We start from the raw sequence: 11098 nt of genomic DNA, 5'->3' as shown, positions 1-11098 counted from the left end.
GCTTGGATCATTATCTTGGAGGTAAGAGTCAAGAGCTTACTTCATTATCTTGGAGATAAGTGTCAAGAGCTTGGATCATTATCTTGGAGGTAAGAGTCAAGGGCTTGGATCATTATCCTGGAGATAAGAGTAAAGAGCTTGGATCATTATCCTGGAGATAAGAGTCAAGAGTTTGGATCATTATCCTGGAGATAAGAGTCAAGAGTTTGGATTATTATCCAGGAGATTAAAGTCAAGACCTTGGATCATTATCCTGGAGACAAGAGTCAAGAGTTTGGATCATTATCCAGGAGATTAGAGTCAAGAGCTTGGATCATTATCTTGGAGATAAGAGTCAAGAGTTTGGATCATTGTCCTGTAGTAAGAGTCAAGAGATTGGATCATTATCCTGGAGATAAGAGTCAAGAGTTTGGATCATTATCATGAAGGTAAGAGTCAAGAGTTTGGATCATTATCCTGGAGGTAAGATAAAAGAGATTGGACAATATCCTGGCGTAAAGACTAAAGTGTTTGGATCATTATCCAGGAGGTCAGAGTAAATAGTTTGGATCATTATCCATGAAGTAAGAGTTAATAGTTTGGATTAATATCCGGGAGGTAAGAGTAAATAGTTTGGATCATTATCCGGGAGGTAACAGTAAATAGTTTGGACCATTATCTGGGAGGTAAGAGTAAATAGTTTGGACCATTATCTGGGAGGTAAGAGTAAATAGTTTGGATCATTATCTGGGAGATAAGAGTAAATAGTTTGGACCATTATCTGGGAGGTAACAGTAAATAGTTTGGATCATTATCCGGGAGGTAACAGTAAATAGTTTGGACCATTATCTGGGAGGTAAGAGTAAATAGTTTGGACCATTATCTGGGAGGTAAGAGTAAATAGTTTGGACAATTATCCTGAAATAGAGACATTCTTGGAATAGGCTGTAATGCCATTGGTGAACTTCTTAATGTTTGCTTAAAAAAGGCAAACTTTTTATTTCTCAAACTGCCAAATCTAGGCAAGAGGGTTCATGTGTACAGTTATACCTGTGGGAATGTAGGAATGTAAATATCCAAGAATAGACAAGCTCTACCAAATTCCTTGACCTGCATGTCAGTTTGCAAGAGGATGCCATTGTTCAGTGTTCCAGTCCCCTCACCAACTGTGTAGGCAAGAGATGGACACCATTCTGGTTTTACCCAGGCAATAGACTGGAGCATGCATTACAATCAAACTTAATTAAATCAATGGTATTAGGTAGAATCTTCAAAGAAAAAAGTTGAGGTATTGTTACAGGCTTATAGCCTTAACGTTGTTGTTGGCATTGTGCAAAGCTTTAACATTGGCCAAAACTAAAAAAATGTTAATGGTATGCATAAATTATTACCAGAGACAATTATGCACAAGGAAGGCAAGGCCTGTAACTTTCACTTTAATTATTGAGTTATGCCCCTTGTTTGTATAGTAATCCAGACGAGCATTGGTGTTCGCTCCCCAGCGCTCTTGTAGCACTGACTACTCAGCTCTGAGATGTTTTATGGTTCTTATATATTATAATAATGGTTTCTGACAATATAGGAAATTCTAGATTAGTTATCATTCTGAAGACAACAGCTTAGATGTTTTAAATGTTTTTGAAGATTTAGTGCCAGTATGAATGCACCAGCTCTTGAAGCCATATGACTAAATTACCCACAAACACTACATGTTCATCATATTAACTAACAAACACTTGTGTGCAAATGGAGTATTGAAAATTTTATTATGCTGAGTAAAACCTTGGCAGATTTATGCATCAGAAAAATCAGCATTTCTCGTTCATCAGATCTGAAATTCTTTTGTGTAGCCAAGTTTTTGATGCTGTTGTACTTTTTTAGTTCTTTTTAAAAAATGCAGGGTTTATGAGTTTTACATAAGGTTGACAGAACTTTGGCGCAGTATGATTAATATAATGTGTGCAAGTTTTTTCTAGTTTTTATGCCTGTGCAAGTGTTGCTCTTATCTTAACGTGCGGTATCATGGAAATTGAATTCAGAATTATCAGAAAATGTTTATTGCAGACAGTTTATTTCACATATCGTTTTATGGCAGTTTTTGTTGAAAGCATTTTAATCGTTTTCGTAATGTTTTTTTCAAATATTTACGAAATTCCAGTAAACACGGAAGGCCGATAATGACCACATTTTGCCATCATCAGTCTATTTGTAGATAATTGAAATTGAAAATTTCATCAACTGTTTCTGCCATGTTTGCAGAATGTTTACCTGGTGCACGCCTTATTGTCTATGCATAAGGGAAGTTGAAAGGTGAAAAAAACCCTAATCTGAAACTCCTAAAAAATGGTTTGCCTTTGAGTTTGTCTCTTGTTGTTTGATTGTTGTTGTATTGCTCTTATGTTTTTATACCCCCACAAACGAAGTTTGTAGGGGTATATAGGAGTGAGCTTGTCGGTCGGTTGTCGGTCTGTTGGGGTTGGCTGGTGGGGCCAAGGTCAAGGTTACTAAAAATAGAAAAACGGTTTCCGGACGATAACTCATCAAAGGCTAAACGGATTTGAACACTTTTTGGTACTCAGGTGTAACATCAGAAGATACAGGTCAAGTTCGATATTGGGGCTGGTGGGGCCAAGGTCAAGGTCACTGTTACTAAAAAAGAAAAACGGTTTCCGGACGATAACTCATGAAAGGCTAAACGGATTTGAACAATTTTTGGTACACATGTGTAACATCAGAAGATACAGATCAAGTTCGATATTGGGGCTGGTGGGGTCAAGGTCACTGTTATTAAAGATAGAAAAATGGTTTCCGGATGATAACTCATGAAAGGCTTGACAGATTTGAAAATTTTTTGGTGCACAGGTGTAACATCAGAAGATACAGGTCAAGTTCGATAGATCCTTCAAAAACTAAATGAGCAAATATTTACCTTAAAAGTAATTGACACTTGGAAAGATGAACAAACAAAATAAATCCAGCATGCTTCATTTGAACCAGATGCCAGTGTAATACCAGCAGAACTTAAGTATGGCATATTTGCCACAGTAGTGCTTACTACAAATATTGACCTGTCAGATGGACTTGTTAATTCGGCTACAGGAACAGTCCCGGGATTTATTCCCAGGTGGATAAGGATGCATTCAAGCCCAAATATGTACTTGTAAAATTTGATGATGATCGTGTTGGAAGAAAAGCTCGTGAATGCTCTAGATGTCTTATTCCAGAAGAGATCAGCTAGAGCATCAGCTAGTTTTTCTTGTCAGCAGTGTAACTTTTAAATTACTCAACAGATTTAAATAAAACAATACATGCATGTTAAAAGAAGATGCAGTGTGCAGTAACCTTGGAGTTATGGCCTCTTTTCAAAGGAATGGTTTGCCATTCCTGTGTCCAGGCAGCATTTGGGGGTATTCGTCACTCCTGTGACAGCTCTAGTTGTTGTTGCTGTTGTTGTTTGATTTGATTGCTGTTGTAGTTGTTGTTGTTTGATTGTTGTTGTGTGATTGTTGTTGTTGCTGTTGTTGTTGTTTTTGTTGTTGTTTGATTCATGTTTTTTGATTGGTGTTTTGATGTTGTTGTGTTTTTGTTTGATTGTTGTTGTTTTGTTTATTTAAGAAGAAAAACCCAGGCATTGTCATAGTTGCTATCAGTGTTAAAATCCTTGTGCAAAAGCATCATCCTTGGATATAGACAGAATAATGTTTCACAATATTCTCATATAACATGATACATTTATATTAGAGTTGTTCTTTATGTTAGGAGAAAAGTTCTGCAGCCAATTACATAAAACTGGGTACGGTAGGTTTTCAGTTTGCTGCAAACTTCCCCAAAATGTTTATTGATTGGGCAATATTTATCGAATGATAACTACTAACCAGTCAAATTAGTTTTAATAAGTCAACTCCATGGAGCTTAAAGATAACCTGTGGACATATAATCAGAGTCTTATAGAATTGGCTGCAGATAGAATATTCTCGATTTTTTGCCCCCTAGGTTGCGTTCTCATATTGACCATCACCTCAAAACAATTAAAGATGTTCACATGGAACTTGGCACTCATGTAAAGGTTTACAATGTGCATGGCTTAAAGTTACATTTTGGCTTAAGAACAGTGGGTGTTATGTCCCTTTGTTGTCTCAGATTTATCATTATGTGTAGAAGTAACCATTCTGGTTAAAATATTTAAATAGTTACACTAACTCTATGGTGCTCAGACTTGTCGAAAGAAAAACTTATTTATATTTATACTTAACTTAAGCCTGACAAAAAAAGAAAACCAGAAACAAAAGTTATTGTAGTATAAAAATGCCAAATTCTGATTTTTTCTGAAGCTGATATGCAGACAGGCAATTTATTTGTTAAGTGTGTGCATAATTGAATGACTGCATCTAAAAACTATTTTATCATGCAGTCTCAAGAGCTGTCAATCTCATAAATGCATAAACATTTAATTAAAATTAGCAATAAAGTGAAGGTTTATTGTAGTGTTCTTGGAGGGGATTCATAAACCTTTCACTAGAATTGAGTTCAGGTTTTGTTCCTGGCATTTTTGGATATGTTCTGTGTCATCAATTATGCACAGTTTTCATATACCATTCTTGAAGTGGGAATATTTTTGCTTCAATGTTTTGCATGTTATATTGACATTCCCCTAGTTTTTGGTATAGACAAAACTTTACACGCATAGTATATAACACCTTGGACCAATAACTAGCTGAAATCCTACTCCCAGATAACACGCAAGTTTTTATAGCATAATTGTTTATTTAATTATTGCACTCTGAATGGATAAGCTTGACGTCATTTAACCAATGGGATACAGCCTTACTTATATCCGCTATTTCTTTATGCAAACATCAATTAATAACCTTTCCTAGCCCGCTGCTCGTGGAACTTGCTCATGTGCTCTCGCGGGTTCCATAACAGCACGAACATATAAAAACTGTGATAGATCCTTTAATATGAAATTCTTTTTTTTTGAATTGTTTTCATCAGGTTAAGAATTTATTTGATGATTTTTAAAAATATGTTTCAGAGAATTTCCGACTGGAAAAAACAAACTAACTGCAAACAACAACAAAAAATGACAAAACTATCTTAGCTATTAGGTGCGTACATAGTCTGGAATAGCTATATAAACTATTTTTCTTAAATATCAGAATTGCCCATTAGATAAAGGCAACAGTTGTCTCTCAAGGCTTACATTGGCACCTCTTCGCAACTTTCTGCCTGGAAGTTCTCCGATTTCTGTGAATTCATCCTGAAAAGTTATAGAGGTTTCTGGCATATTATTCAATATTACTCCAAATGGACTTCATAGTTCACAATTTGGAATGGGTTCCTTGAAATTGAACTACCATTTGTCACTGACAAAATCTGGAAATTAGACATTTTTCATTATTTTCTATTTGGTTTTTCTCCATTCATTTCTTGCAGTTTTATTACATGCTTGGAAATTGCTCATATCTTGGTAAATATCTTGCAACTATAATAAGCAAGAATCAATACAATTTATGAAATTGCTTTGGTCAACAAACTTAGAGATGCACACTTAAATAACAAGAAAAGTTTACGAAATTGCGTAAAGTTCCTTCATGTATTGTTTGGTATTTTAAACTGTTCAGAATGTGCTTTTTGACAATACGAAACAATGTCTTGCATTATAATTACTGTAAATGCACTAAAAACTGATGGTGTAAATTATAATTGTTCTAGTAATAATTATACCTCCTCCAATAGGATTGCCAGATAGTTTCAGCTCACAACCACCAAATTTCCATTAAGTCATTAGTTGGTTTTATTGAGCAGGTTAAACAGCAGTTCGGGCATGTGCCCTGGCTAGTACACGGAGACATTTTGCATTGCCGACTTGATGGTTTAGAAGGACATAACAAAATAATATACAGTCATGTACTATATAGAAGGAATATGTTTTCGGCATTATAAAGTAGCAGTATTAAAAAAGCGCTCATCATATTAAAAACAATACCTCATAAATGAAGAGTATGCTTATCAATTTAAGCAGTAAGTTATACTGTTAATTCTGGAAACATATCTCAAGATTAATAATCTTGAAAGATATACACAAGGTAATGAAACTATATTGCAAAATGTTGATTCTTAGATAGAAACATGGAAATAAAATGCCAATTAAACCCAGTGAAGTTGAAATATTTCCTTGGTAACATGTTTTTCCTCATGTTTTTGCAGCATTTATGTCATGGAATTTGTTAAGAACACTGGGGTCATTGTACTTTGCAAATCGAGCATTGAAATGGCCTTTGTTGCTACTGGAATTTGGAATCACTCTTTAATGTGCCATTCATTTAGAGGCTAATTGTATCAGAAGTGTGTATTTTTTGTATATCACACTTTAAATAGCACTCAATTCTTATAAAGGCATCCCAGGTCCAAATTCTTAGCCAGGATGCATGCATTAAGTGGATTTTCCTTGGTAACATTGTAGACCACATTTTCTCTGTTTCTCTTTGCCTTAACTCCCAGGGACTGGCGAAAATACAGAGCCTCAAAAAAATTGAGGCAAATGGGAGGTTACCTTCAGTATAAAGAAATCAGTCTTTTACATCCAGTTTGTGCCAACAAGGAATTCAAGCTAAGTGAGTTCTAGCCAATGGGGTTCAGCTATGCTGGCCTATTTTTACCTCTTAGGCTGATGATGAAATGGACTGGACACCCATCTGGATGAAAGTGATAATATAAGTATCTCCCATGGCCCCTCGTGTAAGATTATAAGTATCTTCCATGGCCGAGAGTGTAAGATAGGTTCATTCCGACCCAAGCGTAGGGTGTTTTGCGGAAACGAGGTTTACCGAGTTTCCGCAAAACACCCTGCGCGAGAGTCGGGATGAACCTATCTTATAGTATGCGGCTATGGTAGATGCTTTTTCTCCCACCTCAGTTAAACAAAATTAAGTAAAAATGTATTTTTTGCTGGAACTCTTATTTTGCTTAGTGAAAATAATTGCGTATGGATATGCGATAGCACGTGGTTGTCATGGATATGCGCGCAGTGATCCAGTTAATGTTAATAGTCAAATCGGTCTTTTTAAATAGTTCTAAGGAGAATGAAGCATTATTTCTTGAATGGTGCCTGAAAACTGTTTTATGGTGACCTTTGAAGCGAGAAATAATTAATTAGCGTTCTAAATATTACCATAAGACACGATTTCCTTGATGCTACTGACGACACAACAAGGAAGGTAATTACAATGTGGTAAAAGGAGTTCCATACGGGCATTTTATCTTCGCCCGTGGGCAAGATCAGAATATCTAGCGTGGTTAAATTATTGGATCTACTTATCTGAGGTGGGAGAATGGTTCATCCCAACCCCAGCGTAGGGTGTTTTGTGGAATCGAGGTGGTGTAACAAAGGCACTGGTGGCAAGGGATCTCTTGGCATAAACATCAACTTTTCCCAATGGAAACACCATTTCTATAAATATAGCCTACCATATTTCATAGCCCACTGCATTGAGGAGCTTCAAAAATTGCAGACTTTCAACATTCTCTACAGGATTAGAAAGACTATGTAAAGGAGAAATGTGTTTTTTTATTGAAACATTCATTCTATCTTTTGGGTTTCCTTGGACACACTTTCAACCATTGACAATTAAGCATTGGGCACCAAATTTGCCTACAACCGGATTGTTCCCACAAATGAATAATACAGTTTCCAGAAATTATTCTGTTTGTATTGATTGGTGAGATATTTGTTACTCATATCTTGTTTACAAATGTTCTGAAAGTTCCAACAAGTTTACTTGGCAATATTTACAAACAAAATACTGGAATATTTGGAGAATTTTGATGTAATATGATGTGATTTGATGCACTTGAGGTCAATAAATGTCTACGTTTCAAACATGAAACAGAAATACATTTCAGACTATGAATATTTTTTAGCACTTGTGGGATCATAGGATTCAGCTTACATTTTTATTTCAAACATTTACTTTTTAAATGTATTTCTTTCTCCTGTGAACTTTCAAGATACAAAAGTTCTTGCAGTCTTAATCTAATTGTGAACTTTTAAACATTCAGTGAGAACAAAATGAGTTTCCTTTTTTAAGTTTGAAAATTGTGCATTACTTCAAAATGTAGTACCAACACGCCGTATTACAATAAGCTTTTCCTCAAATAACTTGCACACAAGCAGGATTTCTTCAAAAGTCATATTATCCTTGTACTGGTGTAGCTCGCTCTTAAGGGCTAGGTTTGTACATGGCTCATTAACAGAAAATGCTCCTGTTTAGCTCCCCTTCTTTTAAAGCCTCCGCCTTTGTGCAAAAACTTGAATCTTGGCTTTCTCTCAATAGCTGTTTAAGATAAAACTTGATACACATGTTGCAAGAAACAATTTGTACATGAATCAGATGGCACAAAGTTCTGGCTTGAAAATGTTTCCTTAAAAAACAAAACAAGAACAGACGAGCATTAGTGTTCACTCCACAGGGTTCTTGTTTACTCTAAAATATATGCTTGAAAAAGCTCCTACGGATTTATAAGAATAAACTCTTTGCCAAAGGAGCCCCAGAACTCTATAGCAGACTAGGCTGCCATGTCTTGTTTGGTCTAGCTGAAACCCTTCTTGTGGACGTTGTATTGCTTTTTGCAGGCATTTTTTTTAAAAGGAAAGCAATGTAAAATAAAGATGAATGATTGATTATTCAGAAATATTTATCTGTGCTGTTTATACGGATAGTTTTCCTGAATGTAAATCTATTTTCTCTTTGTGTTATTATAAGGATAAGAATCCCTTGGTTTTGGTCTATTAATGATGGATCTCTTAAATATTATTCTGACATATTTTGGTCATTTCTGCATATATATAATACTGTAGTCTCCTGAATATGGTAAACACAATCATTGTATGGTATGATTGATGCTGCATGTCAAGAGTCAATACTCCTTTTGTCTTGAAGCCTTATTTATCTGTAGCAAAATATTGTCATAGCAGATAATAAATGTTCTTTGATAATGCCCTGAAAGAAGACAGCAAGCCTCATTGGTCTACATACTCAGAATTAATCTCCCAAAAGTCCCATTACCATCAGAAAAATATCAGAAAACATTTTGTTTTTTGTTATCACATGCTAATAAGTGCTTTTTTATTCAGAAGTTATAAACAAGATGTCATATTCATTGATTTAGATAGTATGATTTGATGTATACATGTCCCTTGTTTGTAGCCATATTGACTTGGTAATTCCTATTATTATTATTAACTCAGGTATTGAATTCAAGGTACCGTAAATAAGTTGGTAGTTCATGTGTGTATTTGTATAGTCTCATTTTATTCTTCAGACCAACTTATATTAAAGGTAAAATGTCATAAGGCAACAATTTGCTTCAAGGTGTTTATTTGATTCATTTAAAATGGTGAAGAAATAGTAAAATTATCTTTGTTTAAAGTCTTCATTCGAAGCAAAATATTACCTTCCAACGAAGCATTTATGTTGCAATTTATCACCCGGTATACATGCACTGGTTAGCCTTTTACCAGAGTTATGGTCCGTTATTTACCCTATCATGAAATAAAAATATCATATGTGTACATTTGCCAGGGTCTTAACACAGAAAATTGCTGTATGTGATTTGATTACACTGTCTGTCCCTTTATAACAATAAATTGCATTGTCAGAATCAGCAATTTCTGGAAGAGAGAAATTTGATTAAAAATTGTTTTGGTCTGTCTCTACAAACAAGTGGAAAATGATAGCACTTTTTCTGCAGTTGACCTTTGATTCCAAAACAATCAAATATTGGATTCGGATATTAATCATAAGCCCTGTTTGAATGGGAGCAGGGTTTGGCCAATTCCTCACTGACAATGTAACAATGATGTTATTTACTCTGTTCCTGTTTGCTAAGTCACTTTCACAGAACATGATATTGCACTAAATATAGGGATTGTCTGCTTTGGCTCCTGCACTGGGATGGTGTATGCAAAAGTCTGCGTGTGTTTCAGAGTTTTTCAATTTGATCAAGTTTGGAGAAGCATTTGATCCCTGCAATTGAGTTTGCTAGATTGAATTGTCACTGTTTTTTGCACTGATATGATTAATGAGGGTGGCTTTTGCAGATGCAGTGTCAAATTGATCCATTTACTGTAGCATTTAGAGATCTAACAAGATTATGGGATAAAATAAGGCAGTCTGAGCAGAGTATCTGGAATGGTGCCATTGAATACAAATTGTCAAAAACCTCCTGAGACTAATGGATTTCCAACCATGGGAAGCAATTTTGGTACTTTGCAATTATCTTTTTCAATACATTTTAATGATAAAGAGCACAAAGTTTGTTGACAGGATTGCTAAGTACTGCTCTGGATTTCTGATTGCAAAGAAAACAAGTCCCTGCTTTCCACTGCCTTTGTGGGAATATAGACAAGTAATTTGTCCTTCATTATTTTTTGTTATAACATAGACACTCTGATGCTCTGATGCTCTGTATTTTATTGTTTGTGTAAAAGCAACTACAAGTACACTTTTTCCATTGACTTTATGTGAGCAAATACCTATAATTTGCCTTTCATTGCCTTTGTTGAAGCAAATATGTATACTCTGGCTTTCATTCACTTGTGGGACTAAAGAAAAATACTCTGGCTTCAATTGCCTTTGATGGAGCAAACAAATGAAATCTAGCTTCCATTGCCTTTGTAAGAGCAGAGACAAGTACTCTGGCTTCCATTGCATTTGTTCGAGGAATGATACATACTCTGTCTTCCATTACCTTTTTGGAGGTAAGGAGAAATATTTTGGCTTTCATTGCCTTTGCCTGAGCAAAGACAAGTAATCTGGTTTCCATTGCCTTTGTTTGAACAAAGACAAGTACTCTGCCTTCCATTGCCTTTGTTGGAACAAAGATAAGTACTCTGGCTTCCATTGCCTTTGTTGGAACAAAAACAAGTACTAACACTTCCATTGCCTTTGTTGGAACAAAGACAAGTACTCTGCCTTCCATTGCCTTTGTTAGAACAAAGACAAGTACTCCGGCTTCCATTGCCTTTGTTGGAACAAAAACAAGAACTAACGCTTCCATTGCCTTTGTTGGAACAAAGACAAGTACTCTGGCTTCCATTGCCTTTGTTTGAGCAAAG

The 11098-nt window shown here is 35.4% G+C and overlaps 1 protein-coding gene across 1 annotated transcript in view; it reads left to right on the top strand.

The window, feature by feature from the left end:
- The window catches only part of LOC128213471 (inactive tyrosine-protein kinase transmembrane receptor ROR1-like), a 155780-nt gene continuing 144682 nt past the window's right edge, over positions 1 to 11098 (top strand). Inside the window, exon 1 of the mRNA XM_052919197.1 lies at positions 1 to 21. The gene's annotated coding sequence lies outside the window, so the exon portion shown is untranslated. The remainder of the gene's footprint in view (positions 22 to 11098) is intronic.

Source organism: Mya arenaria, chromosome 13 (assembly GCF_026914265.1).
Source record: "Mya arenaria isolate MELC-2E11 chromosome 13, ASM2691426v1".
Taxonomy (NCBI): Eukaryota; Metazoa; Mollusca; class Bivalvia; order Myida; family Myidae; genus Mya; species Mya arenaria.
Note: the sequence above shows the minus strand (reverse complement) of the source record. Positions and strands in the feature narration are given on the sequence as shown.